The 14689-nt window shown below is 40.2% G+C and overlaps 1 protein-coding gene across 4 annotated transcripts in view; it reads right to left on the reverse strand.

The window, feature by feature from the left end:
- BMPR1A (bone morphogenetic protein receptor type 1A) overlaps positions 1-14689 on the reverse strand; it is a 140033-nt gene that overhangs the window by 98656 nt on the left and 26688 nt on the right. For 2 of the 4 annotated variants that reach the window (XM_070230007.1, XM_023648657.2), the window contains exon 2: positions 7089-7176. The exons of the other annotated variants lie outside the window; for them this stretch is intronic. The gene's annotated coding sequence lies outside the window, so the exon portion shown is untranslated. The remainder of the gene's footprint in view (positions 1-7088; positions 7177-14689) is intronic. 4 annotated transcript variants of the gene reach the window in all.

Below are 14689 nucleotides of genomic sequence, written 5' to 3' on the forward strand. Positions count from 1 at the left end.
AAGGGTGATATCCTTTTAGAAAACAGCTAAACCTTAATTTCAACTCCTCAAATTCTTCAGCTTCACTGATCTTCCAATCACTGAAACAGTCATAGCGATTTTCAAGACAAGCAAAACTCAAGTCAGCTCTTCTTTGTGGTTGCTATGTTTCTTTCCAGGGCCTCTAAAAACACTAAAAATTTTACAAAACCAAAGTTTTTTTATTAATTAAAGAGCACTGAAAAAAGAACACTGGCTGCTGCCACAAAGAAGTTACTGAGCACGCGTGTCAGGAAAGGCGCCATGCTGGGCCGTAACAGGGAGCCAGGCCGGAGTCCCTACCCACAGGGAGGACAGTCTGTGAGGGCGGAAACACCTGAAAGAAATGGTCGCACAAACTGCAATTTAATTACAGTCATGACAAGCGTCACAAAGGAAGTTTAAAACAAGGTACTATGGTGGCTCTGACAAAGCTGTGCACGTTTAAGTAAAAAGACACCACTGGCAATCTCCACGTGACCAGGGAGGCGAGAAGACAACTGCTCTCTTGGCGAGGCTCCTTTTAAACGTACTTCAGCCCCAGGCTTACATGAACCCCACAAATACACAAGTCTATTTATATTTTATATATCCTAGCCTAAGTTTCTGTTTGTCTTTAATTTTGATGTTTTTAAAGCCATTCATTTCCCTATAACACCCACTCACATATAAATAATAAACCTCCAGTATCTTAAAAAGCAAAACCCTTAGCAGGATTTAAGTCCAAGCCTCAATGAATATTTAAATAATTAAAGCACACTATACATTTATGAAAATAAAAAACAGACAAAATCAATAACATTTACCAAATCATGTGGAGAAAATGATTAAAATGCTTTTATTGATAACATAAAAAATTTAGCATTAATTTTTTAAGTATGGAGATTGTTTTAAATGGGTTAATTACTCGTAAAGATAAAGTAACAGGGGTTAGGGAGCTACAAAAACAAAGCACTAAAATGGGTCAGTCTTCTAGTAAAAAACTGGCACCATCAGGAATAGATATGTTTAAAAATCTGCTTAAGAAAATGTGTCCAAAATGTGTCTGAAATCTCACTATCAATTAATGATTTTATGTCAAAATAATAAATAGCAAATGCACAAAGTGTTCAAATATAATAAAAGATTCAAAAGTCAAAAACATCTCAAAGCTCCCTTTTCCCATTTTCTCTGAGGTTCACCGACATCTAATTTTTAAATAAATATATTCACTTAATGATTTAAATAACTTCCCACAGCAGCATGCTCTCTTCTCACCAGTCACTTTCAAACACTCCCCCGCTTCACACAGTCTCAGATTCTGTAACAATACAGGGAACCACACGTCCATCTTCTTGGAATAAGGTCCATACGTCAGACACATGGAACTTTAGCAGAAAAGCCCATGATAGCGCCTGATAATGCTGTTCGACTTGAAGTATGGAAAATTCACAAATCCTAACAGACTCAGTTTCTCTCCCTCCTTCCAAACACCATCTCTAAAAGGAAGAGTGAGGGGCCGGCCCCGTGGCCAAGTGGCTAAGTTCACACACTCCACTTCAGCGGCCCAGGGTTTCGCCGGTTCAGATCCTGGGCGAGGACATAGCCCCGCTCATCAGGCCACACGGAGGCGGCGTCCCACACAGCACAACCAGAGGCACTCACAACTAGAATCTACAACTATGTACTGGGGGGGCTTTGGGGAGAAGAAGAAAAAAAAGAAGATTGGCAACAGATGTTAGCTCAGGGCCAATCTTCACAAAAAAAAAAGGAAAAGTGAACCAAACTATGAGTCATCTAATCACCCCACACTTATTAAGAATCTAGTATGTGTAAGATCCCCACCATGTGTGACATGAGCCAGAGAGAGAAGGACGTGTGACTTCGCCTCCAGCTTGGTGTAGCTGGCTTCCACCTTCCCCACGTGGAGGCGAACACCCGCCTTAGCCGGTTAAAGACCCCCAACAGCGGCACGGTGCTCGACATACTGCAGGGACACAAACGGTAGCTAGCATAATTATTTACAAGCAAATCAGAGACAGAGAACAAATACTTAGGAAGAAGAAAAACAGTACAAACTGGCATGAGCCGTACAGAAGCAGAGGAAAGGAAGAAACGACTGATGGCCCAGATGAAATTAAGGCTCCAGGGAGAAGGCAGGACTCAGGCGGGCCCCCAAGGCTTGGGCTTCTCAGACAAGAAGGGAGAGGGAGCAGAGAAGTGAAGGGAAGGCTAGAGAATTAGGGCCCCAACAGAGAAAGCTGAACCTGACAGCATATTACTGAGCAGAAATATGTGAATAAATTAGAAAATCAGGAGCCAGAGAGAACAAAACCTGCATGAACAGGGCAAAGAGAACAGCGAGTGCCAATGGCCAACCACAAACTTTTATTAGCTGCATCTTTTCTCTTTTGGAAAAAGTGCACTGGGGCAACAGTATGTTTAGAAAACATGACATCTACTCTCAAAAATACTAAAAAGTGGGGCTGGCCCTGTGGTGAGGGGTTAAGTCCAGCGTGCTCCACTTTGGCGGCCTGGGTTCGCAGGTTTGGGTCCCAGGCACAGACCTACACCACTCATCAGGCCATGTTGTGGTGGCACCTCACATACGAAATGGAGGAAGACTGGCACAGCTGTTAGCTCAGGGCTAATCTTCCTCAAGCCAAAAAAAAGAAAGAGGAAGACTGGCACAGATGTTAGCTCAGAGCAAATATTCCTCACACACACACACACACACAAAACCTAAAAAGACTGACACAAATGTGACTATATTTCTATAATATAATCTGATTATTAATTATAGTGACATTCTTCAGAAGAGCATTAAGCGAATTGATGAACATTATTAATACCTAAAAAGACCTAGAAATGAGGGAAAAAAATCAATACTTTTTAATGGACTAATAATGTTTAACAGAGGTATAATCAGTTTACAAAGAACGCTAAGTTTCTTAAACCCTCAGAAATGGGACCAGTTACATATAAACACATATTTATGAAATACATTCAAATTTTAATAACCAAATTTTTTAAATGATTCCTTAAAGATTAAAAAAAAAGTTTACCTATATTCTAACCAAAACTGAACTGCGAAAAATTACAACATAAAACAGTCAAATTAACATTCAGAATATGGTACTGGGATTTTTATGACAGTTTTTATGTGAAAAATCTTCTCAAAGTCTTCATTTATCCACAAGCAGCAAAGAAACAGAACAAAAGAAACACTGTGATTGCTCTGGGGACTTTTTACCAGCGTGTTTCTGAAACACACAGTCAATTCATGCCATTTTATGCCAAGAAAGTTTTTTTCCCTCAAAATACAATTTAAAATACTCTCTAAATTTAACTCAATATTAATTTGAGTTAAATTTATGTTTAATTGCAATATTAAAATATAACTTACAGGCCTCTCGAAGAAAACATTTTTTTATACCTTTGAATATACAAAGAAACCATCTTTAGGTTTACTCAGAAGCTAAACTATATAAAAGTAAAGCCTTCGAAAGAAAAACTAAGCAGCAACGTTCCCAAACATTTAAGCTGGAAGGGCGCTTGCCCAGAGGCCTGTCAGGGAGCACGTCCCCAGGCGGAGGCAGGGCGAGGACACTGGCACACGCAGGGTCCAGCCTCGCCAGTGCAGCCCCAAACGTGCAGTGCAGCGGCAGGCTCGGGAACAAAGAATGTGTAACCTGATCTCTCTCCCTCTCTCCTCCTTCACTGCAACATTTAGAAAGTAATTTAACCTCTCAAAATGGCATCTTTGTGCTGCTGAGGGAAAAACGTCTATGCGCTAATACAGTGTCAGGGAAAAAAGAAATCAAATCACTTTTTTAAAATGCTTTTTACTTAATATAACTCATATTTTTGTGTCAAACACTGAGTACACAGACAAACCAATTATAAATGAAGACTTTATTTTTGCTACTTGAATATCTACTACCCAACATTAAAAAATTCAGCTCAAAGGGGCCAGCTCCATGGCCAAGCAGTGCAAGTTCCATGTGCTCCACTCCGGCAGCCCCGGTTCGTGGGTTCGGATCCTGGGTGCAGACCCACTCATCAGCCATGTTGTGGCAGCCACCCACATACAAAGTAGAGGAAGACCGGCACAGGTGTTAGATACGGGCTGATCTTCCTCAAACAAAAAAAAAAAAAAAAGGAGGAGGATGGGCACGGATGTTAGCTCAGGGCAAATGTTTCTTACACACACACACAAAAGGACATAAGTCTGAAAATCTATTAAAAAAAAACAATAAAAACCTGACAAAAAGTTTGCTAGCCAGGTATCAAAGGATGTGTTGAACACTCTCACCACTGACAAATATTTTTAAAAGTATTCTAAAAATAACACCACAAAAATTTAATAGAATTTTTATACATTTCAAAGCACTTTTACATTCTTGACAGAATTTGATCCTCACAACCTTTTGAGTTAAGTGGTCATAAATTTGCTTAGCTGAGACAGTCATAGAAAGGTTAGTGGCCGTCTCTGGACTTCAGTCCATAGCCCAACACCGTTATTTCCATTTCAATACGTACTAGTAAGCATTACTGTCCCCCATTCTACCAGAGAAGAAACGTGCGGGAGTGAAGAATGTGCCCGAGGTCACAATGCCGACACACAGCAGGTCCAGCTCCGAAGTCCTCCACTTCACCTCCCCTGCGGGCCGCATATTCATCCAAACAAACAGATAAAATGAACCCGCCAATGTCTTATAACTGACTAAAAACCACCTGTGGCAGCAGAACAGCGGTCCCCTCAAAGACAGCCTCAGCCTCCTCCCCGGGACCTGGGACTACGTTACCTTGCGTGGCAAGGGGACTTTGCAGATGTGACTGGGGTACGAACTTGAGACGCAGAGATTATCCTGTTGGGCTCGACCTAATCACGAGCCCTCAAAAGCAGAGACTCTTTCCCAGCTGTGGTCAGAGGGAGAAAGAGACAATAAAGCAGCAGAGACGTGAGCCCTGGCTGGCTTTGGAGGGGAGTGGGGGAGGCCCGAGCCACATGGTGGGCGGCCTCCGGAAGCTGGCAATGGCAAGCGTCAGCTTCTGCCCCGGAGCGCCCAGGAAGGAGCGCGGCCTGTGCACGCCGGAGTCCAGCCTGGCAAGACCCGGACGGGATTCTGCGAGAGAAACTCATGCTGTTTAGACCGCTAAGTGTGTGCTAATGCACTCCAGCAGCAACAGCAAACGAACACAGAAGCTGGACTATACAAGTGGCTGCTCCAGACAGTGTCTGCAGTCCTCCAAAATGCCTAAGTTACATCCTAACGCCCGATGTGATGGTATCTGGGAGGTAACCGGGCTGTGAGAGTGGAGGCCTCATGAATGGGACTGAAGTTCCCCTAAAAGAGACCCCAGAGGGCTCCCTAGCACCTTCCGCCACGTGAGGACAGAGAAAAAGACGGCCGCCTTTTCCAGGACAAGCAACGAGGAAGCCGGCTCTCACCAGACACTGAACCTGCTGACGCCTCGACCATGGACTTCTTAGCCTCCAGCCTGGGAGAAATAAAACTCTGTTGTTTATAAGCCGCCCGGTTTATGGTATTTTGTAACAGTAGCCTGAATGGACTAAGATAACTGACCACTTTGTATTTTAGATCAACTGAATATTGTCTTACAATACTAAAAAACAACCTGTCCATGAGAAAATCTGTAATGAGACATCCTACTGTATAGACGAAATAAAAACACAGGTCGCCGTCCCTGTGTGGCTGGGCACGACTGGTCGCTAACAACATTCTGGCCCAACACTACATCTTTTCACTCTTCTCCCTCCTTTCCCAGCAAGTCAAATGTAAATGCAAAACTCTGACATCCCAAAACACACATCCAACTAGCTTTCTTCTGCCTTGTCCACACCAGCGTGTGTGCACATACACAAAAGACAGGAGGGCGGTCAAAGGGCACAGAGAAATCAGGGAAAAGACTGCACTGATGACCAAAAGAGAAGGGGCTCAACTAACCAGAGGGGGCAGAAGAGTTTTCAGAAAGGATCAAGGGAGTGGGCTGCTGAACAGGGTATGCAGCACTGAACACAGTTCAAAGACTATTTGCCAAGGAACCATGCTGGACAGAGAACAAATACGTTAGTCCTTTGACAGGCACTATTATTTTTATTTATTTTTCTTCTTCTTCTCCTCCCCAAAGCCCCTGAGTGCAGAGTTGTATATTCTAGTTGTGAGTGCCTCTGGTTGTGGCATGTGGGACGCCGCCTCAGCATGGCTTGACAAGTGGTGCCTGTCCATGCCCAGGATCGGAACTGGCGAACCCTGGGCTGCAGAAGAGGAGTGCGTGAGCCTAACCACTCAGCCACGGGGCGGCCCCAACTTAGGAACTATTATTATCCCATTTCACAGATGGGGAAACTGAGCACAGAACATTATATAACTTAGGAAAGTCACACAGCTAATAAGTGGCAAAAGCAGGATTCAAATGCAGGGACCTGGACTTCGGAGCTGGTGCAGTTCACTGGTAAATTATGTTGCTGTCCAGAGCGTAAGCCCCTCAACTCAACCCCTTTATGCAGAACAAGAATAATAAATTTTACCTCAAAGATCTGGGGAAGATTAAAGAGATAACAAGTGTAAAGAACTTCGGAAAGTACCTGGTATGCAGTAATCGTTCAATAAATGTTAGTGACCTGCACTAAGCACAAGGTGCTATGCTCAACATTTTCCTTACTTGATCTTATTTAATCCTCACAACAGCCCAGGGAGCTGTATCTTTGTTTCTGGTTATGGAAAAACTACTTAAAGAGGTTAAAGATACACAACCAAAAAGCGACAGAGAGAATTCAAATTTGAGACCGACTTAACTCACAAAGTGTAAGCATACGGCCAGGGGCCTTCAACTCCTGGACAAGCTAATTGTGAAAACTCACATAATCCCCCCCACATTTTTAAGTTGACATCAAAAATCTTTCACTGCTGGTCATGTAAGTGCAAAGAATATGATTTCCGGCATATTGTAAATACTGACATTTTAAATAAATCTGTAACGTCACTCTTGAATCTGTTCAACACAATCCAAATGTCAGTGTGATCTGACACCCACCAGGATCCATTTTAAAATAAAAATTTCACCTTTTTTTCTCCGTGAACTCATCTTTTCATTCCATTTGCTCTGCATATAAGTTTTTATGCTTGAAGGTCTACCATCAGTCATCCATTTCTGCAGTTTAAATGGAAATATATTTTAATTAATCATATTAATAAGCCTTGAAGTGTCTAAAAAATGATGTGGGATTAATTATCATTACTATTACCATATACAACTGATTTAAATGAAAAATGTTACAGATTTTATATTAATTAACAACCTTAAAGGTAAAAATTTTACCGGAAATGTATGTTAATGAGATGGATTTTTTTTAATTAGTTCGTTCACCTGTTCCAATAATTGTTGTTAAAATGAGATGATCCAGCATATTCCTACTTTTCTGCTTTTGTTTTTTGGCTTTTTTAAAGTAAGAACTGAGAAATTTTGTTCATATAAATAGATGAATAGTAATGGAAGGAATTTTGTCAGTAGTCGCACAATTTTAAAAATTCCTTTTCAGTTATTTGTTGAAAAATTCCATAGTGATTTACCATCAAAATATTTTTAATGACTTAGCAGCTAACAAATTGGCTATTTTTGAACACTGGAACTGAAAAGTCCTTCAATTTTGTCTGAAGCAAAAAAGTGGAAACCATTAAAGGATTTGTTCCCCAGAGATTAAAGCTACTTGTTTCTCAATACTGACAGTAACATCTGAAACTGCCACTTCAGGGGTCCCTGAGGCTTTGCTGAGCTTTTGGAAATGTCGTTCACATACCATAAAATTCACTCTTTTAAAGTGTACAATTCAGCAATTATCACCTTATTCACAAAGCTATACAAGCATCACCACTACCTAATTCCAGAACATTTTCATCGCCCTAAAAAAGAACCGTGTAACGGTTAGCACTCACACTCAACTCCTCCCCTCCACCCAGGCCACAGACCTACTTTCTTTCTCTGTGAATTTGCCTATTCTGGACATTTCATATAAACTGAATCATACAATGTGTGGTCCTCTGCGCCTGGCTTCCTTCACTTAGCATAATGTTTTCAAAGTTAATTCAGGCTGCACATTGAGTCAGTATTTCACTGCACACACAGACCATGTTTTACCTGTTTATCAGCTGACAGACATGTGGGTTGTTTCCACTTCTTGGCTGCTATGAATAACACTGCTGTGAACTTTCGCCTACAAGTTTTTGGGTTAGTTATAAGTGTACTTTATGTATTCTGGACACAAGTCACTTATTAGACACACGATTTGCAAATATTTTCTCCCATTCTGTGGGCTGTCTTTTCACTCTCTTGATGGTGTCCTTCGATGTAAACAGGTTTTTAACTTTGATGAAGTCCAACTTAACTATTTTTTCCTATGATTGCTTGTGCTTCTGATGTCATATCTAAGAAACCACTGCCTAATCCAAGCCCACAAGCATTTAGACCTTTCTAAGAGTTTCACAGCTTTAGCTCTTACGTTTAGGTCTTTGATTTATTTTGAGTGGATTTTTGCATATGGTATGAGGTGGGGGTCCACCTTCGTTCTTCTGCAGTTGGAGACCCCGTTGTCCCAGCACCCTGTCTTGGTGTCTTGGAATTGTCTTGATATCCTCTTCTACCCTGAGGTATTTCCACCACAAGGCAAATGCATCGTGGTGAGAGTAGAGACAGAGGAAGAATTATGCTATCCTTTTGTAAAATGGAAAAAGGCAATGGCGAAAAGCAGTGTTGTAAGGAAGAAACTGCTTGAAAGACTGGTTCACAGAAAGATCAGTTTTAGGAACGAGCGCATGTGGAAGTTTAGGGTCTGGAAATTGATGCACTTAAAATTATCCATGTGCCGTGTACCTCCAGGAGTTTGTGTCTCCACTCCAGGTCCAAGACCAACGTTTGAATACTGCTCTATCCTACTGCCTCCTCAACTCTGGGGGGAAAGTATCATTTGTGAACAATTTGTTACATTTCAATTGCTTGAATAATAAAATGAGACAGGGTTTAGGCGGAAGTTAGTGGTAAGAGGAAGCCTACAGGTTTTTCGCCCTACACCACTCAGCTAAATAGAAAAGTTCATTCCCATTTCCCATGAAAGATATGTAGTTCAACATACACATTAACAGAATGGAATTCCTTTCAAAATTTTATTTTATTAATGCAAAAGTAACAATAACAAAAAGAACTAAGAAATTCTGCCTTGAGTCCAGTAGTTTATTCCCCTTGTATGTAGGCTCCCTTGAAACAAACCCTAGCTAGACCAGGGCTATGGTATGTCATCACTGAACAGAAATTTTAAGGTCAAACCCTTAGCCCCACGGTAAACAACCTCCTTTCCCCCTAAAATGTATATTTTGTCAAATTCTTTTCCCCTGAGACTGATCCAATTTATGGTACTGGCAAAAGAGATGTGCTATCCATAGCCTCTTATCACATAACTCTGCCAGCTAATAGGTGTGTAGTGTAACTTTGGGGCTTTTTCATTTCCATGCCTTCAGTTGGGATTCAGCGAAGACAGCATTTTTGCATATGATACTTTACTAAATATCTCTGCCCACGTGAACTAACTGCTCACCACCTTCTACTCCTAATTTAAGTACCTACCCAACAAATCTGTATATTTTATTTTGGATTAAAAGTTTCCATCTGTTTGGTTATGTGTTTCATACCCCACCATTGTTTTCCATTGTAAATTTACCTTACTGGTTTTTACCATGTAAAAGTTAATTCTTTTTTCAAACTAAAATGCAAGTATCCAAACGTTAATTAGTGACCGCTTTCTCCACTAGCGTATTGTTACAGGTCTATTATGTGCTAAACAAAAATGTGACTCTGTTTCTGTACTCTTATTCAATTTGCCTAATTATTCCATTTTTGAAAGCCAGTATCAGTTATTCTACCTCACACGGGTGTGCTCTAAATTGAGATAACACATAGTTTAAAAGAGTATGAAATCTATAATGCAAACATTAGATGGCATTTTTATTTGTAATTTTTAACCTGATATCATTCACAGAATGATAGAGATGACGTGTTAACCCAACAAAAACTGATTATTTAATAAAGAGCTCTGAGAAACTGGCTAGCCATCTGGCCTTAAACAAAAAAATTGAGCTCTATCTCACTCATTAGGCCAAAAGTAAATTCTAGATTTATAAGATATTTAAAGTAGAGGAAAATAGTTTTGTTTTTGGTTTTTAATATTCTCAGACAAGGGGAAGTTATTCTACGCATGACACATTTAAATTACTGAGGGAAAGAATGGTAAGTTCCTTTAGGAAAAGTTACATTTCAGCTGCCTAGTAGACATCCAAGTGGAGGATAAATCCACATTTCTGAGGAGGGGTTCAGGCTGGGCGTCATGAACACACAGGTGGTTTCAAAGCCTTGAGGTCAGGTAAGATCAACAAGAGAATGAGTATGGCTGAAAAAGAGGTCTAAGGACTGAGCCCCAGAGGGATCCAAGAGAAAACGACTCGGGTGGAAACTAAGAAGGAAGTGCAGTCCTGGAAGCCAAGTGAAGAAAGTGTTTCCAGGAACACAGAGCAAGTGCCCACCTGTGTAAAATGCTGTGCGTAGGTCCAATAATTCAAGATGAGAACGGAAGGGTCATGGTAACCTTCACAAGAACAGCCGAGGCAGGGCAGGGCACTGGAAGGGAAAGCCTCATTAGAGCAGGCAGACCCATAAGATATGGGAGGAGAAAAACTGGAAACAAAGGATAGACACTTCTTTCAGAAAAAAAAGGGAGGGGCCAGCCCAGTGGCTGGGTGGTTAGGTTCACACCCTTCGCTTCAGTGGCCCAGAGTTTTGCCAGTTCGGATCCTGGGCGTGGACATGGCACCCGCTCATCAAGCCATGCTGAGGTGGTGTCCCACATAGCAGAGCCAGAAGAAACTACAACTAGAATATGAAACTATGTACTGGGGGGCTTTGGGGAGAAGAAGAAGAAGAAAAAAAAAGAAGAAGATTGGCAACAGATGAGTTCAGGTGCCAATCTTTAAAAAAAAATAGGGGAGGAATGGAGCATCAGTTAGAGGGGAAAGTGGAGTCAGAAGAGGTTTGGCTGTTGTTTAAGATGAGAGAAGTAAGAGCATTCGGTGTGCCGATGAGAATGATCCTGCACCATGTGAGAGAAGGGATGGGATTACAGCACAATAGAGCTTGTGGCCCCAGCTGGAAGCCAAGTCAGTGCATCCCATAATACAGAGGAAATCAGAATACAGGGAGAGCAGACAAAGACAGATGGACAGGTGTAGCAGCAAGAGCCTTATGGATGTTTTCTTCTTATGGCATCTATTTTCTCAGAGAGATGAAAAGCAAAGTTATATACTGAGAGGAAAATACGCAGAAAGCAGTGTTGGAGGTTTGAGGAGGTTTAAATGATCACCGAGGTCAGACTGGGAGAGTAAATGGACTAGAAACTACTGCTGAGCAACACTAAGGGCTCATCTGACTTTAGTGATCATTAACTGGAAGTAAGACCACTCAGCAGTTAATTCTCCACCCTTCCAGCAGCAAAAGTAAAAGTGTATGATGCACGCAAATAAGAAGCAAACACTGACAAAACTGAAGAGAGAAACAGACAGTAACACAATAATAGCAGGAGATTTCAATAATGGATAGAACCACCAGACAGGAGGTCAATAAGAAAACAGAGGATTTGAACAACACTAGAAATCAACAGTAGGAAAACTGGAAAATTCACAAATAGGTGAAAGTCAAACAACAAACTCTTGAACTAACGGGTCAAAAAAGAAATCACATGGGAAATCAGAAAATATCTTCAGACAAACGAAAACGGAAACATACCAAAACATATGGGATGCAGCAGAAGCAGTTCTAACGGGGAAGTTTACAGTGGCAAATGCCTACAGTTAAAAAAGAAGGGAGATCTCAAATCAACAATCTAACTTTACAACTCAAAAAACTAGAAAAAGAAGAACTAAACTCAAAGTTATAAGACACTAACAAAGATTACTCCAGAAATAAATGAAACAGAGAACAGAATAACAATAGAAGAAAAGAATGAAACTTGGAGTTTGTTTTTTGAAAAGATCAAGTAAATGGACAAAATTTTAGCTGGACTAACCAAGAAGAGAGACGACTCAAATAACTAAAATCAGAAATGAAAGAGGAAACACTACAACTGATGTCACAGAAATAAAAAGGATTTAAGACTACCATGAAAAATTATACACCAATAATTTGAATAACCTAGAAGGAAAAATAAATTCCTAGAAACATACAACCTACCAAGACTGAATCATGAAGAAAAAGAAAACCTGAACAGACCTGTGACTAGTAAAGAGACTGAATGAGTAATCAAAAATCTCCCCACAAAGTAAAGCCCAGGAGCAGATGGTTTCAACGGAAAATTTTACCAAACATTTAAAGAATTAACACCAATCCTTCTCAAAGTCTTCCAAAAAAACCAAAGAGGAGGGGACGATTCCAAACTCATTTTATGAGCCCAGCATTACCCTGATACCAAAGCCAGACAAAGATACTACTAGAAAAGAAAATTACAGACCAATATCCCTGATGAATATAGATGAAAAATCCTCAACAAAATACCAGCAAACCAAATTCAACAGCACATTAAATGTATTACACACCATGAGCAAGTGGGATTTATTCCTTGGGCACAAGGATGGGTCAGTATAAGAAAATCAATAATGTAACACACCACATTAACACAACAAAGAACAAAAATCACAAGATCATCTCAACTGGTACAGAAAAAGCATATGACAGAATTCAACAATCTGTCACAATAAAAACACTCAACAAACTACGAATACAAGCATATTACGTCAACATAATAAAGGTGATATATGAAAAACCCATAGCTAACATCATAACCAATGGTGAAAACTGAAAGCTTTCCTCTAAGATCAGGAACAAGAAAAGGATGTCTCCTCTTGCCACTATATATTCAACATAGTACTGCAAGTCCTAGCAAGAGTAATTAGGCAAGAAAAAGAAATAAAAGGCATTAAATCAGAAAAGAAGAAGTAAAATTATCACTGTTCACAGATGACATGATATTACATGCAGAAAACCCTAAAGATTCCACACACACAAAAATCGTTAGAACTAAAAAACAAACTCAGCAAAGTTACAGGCTATAAAATCTACACTCAAAAACCAACTGCACTTCTATACAATAACAATGGACAATCTGAAATGGAAATTAAGAAAACAACCTCATTTATAATAGCATCAAAAAGAGTAAAATACTTAGGAATAACAGTAACCGAAGAGGTGAAAGACTTTCGGAGACTCTGTACGCTGAAAACTACAAAACTGCTGAAAAAAAAATAAAGACAACACAAATAAATGGAAAGACATCCTGTGTTCATGGAAGACAATACTGTTAAAATATCCATACCACCCAAAGCTTTCTACAGATTCAATGCAATCCTTATGAAAATCCTAAGGCATTTTATGCGGAAACAGAAAATACACCTTAAAAGCCATATGGAATCTCAAAAGACCCCAAATAACTGAAACAATATTGAGAAAGAAGAACAAAGCTGGAGGCCTCACACTTCCTGATTTCACACATATAAAGCTACAGTAACCAAAAAGAATGGGACTGGCATAAAGACAGACATATACACCACTGGACAGAATGGAGACTCCAGAAGCAAACTCTTGCCTATACAGTCAATGATCTTCAACAAGGCTGTCAAGGCTACACAGGGGGGAAAGAACACTCTCTCCAACAAATGGTGCTGGGAAGCTGGATATCCACTCGCAACGGAAAGAAGATGGATCCTTATCCTATGCCACACAAAAATTAACTCAAAAGGGATTAAAGACTTAAACATAAGACCTGAAACTACAAAACTCCTAACATAAGACCTGAAACTACAAAACTCCTAGAAGGAAATATAGGGGAAAAGCTTTGCGACATTGGGATGGACAATGATTGCTTGGATATGACACCAAAAACACAGGCAACAAAAAGAAAAGTAGACAAATGGGACTACATCAAAATGAAAATCTTTACGCAGCAACGGAAAGCGATCGACAAATTGAAAAGGCAACCTATGAAATGGGAGAAAATATCTGCAAACCATATAGTAGATAAGGTGTTAATATCCAGAACATACAAAGAATTCCTATAACTCACTAACAGAAAAAGCAAATAACCTGTAAAAAATGGGCAAAAAGACATTTCTCCAAAGAACATATATATACAAATGGCCAACAAGCACATGAAGGATGCTCAACGTTAGTAATCATCAGTGAAATTCAAACAAAACCACAATGAGACAGCACCTAATACCTGTTAGAAAGGCCACTATCAAAAAAATAGAAAATAACAAGTGTTGCAAGGACGTGAAGAAATCAGAACCCTCGTGCACTGCTGGTGGGACTGCAAACTGGCGCAGCCACCACAGAAAACAGCATGGAGGCTCCTCAAGAAATTAAAAATAGAACCACCACACGATCCAGCAATCCCACTTTTGGGTATACATCCAAAAGAACTGAAAACAGGGTCTCAAAGAGATATCTGCACACCCCATGTTCACTGCGGTATTATTAAGAACAGCCAAGAAGGGGAAGCAAGCTAAATGTCCATCGATGAATGAATGGATAAAGAAAATATGGTATATACATACAACAGAATATTACTCAATCT

This window comes from Equus caballus, chromosome 1 (genome assembly GCF_041296265.1).
Source record: "Equus caballus isolate H_3958 breed thoroughbred chromosome 1, TB-T2T, whole genome shotgun sequence".
In the NCBI taxonomy this organism is placed as follows: domain Eukaryota; kingdom Metazoa; phylum Chordata; class Mammalia; order Perissodactyla; family Equidae; genus Equus; species Equus caballus.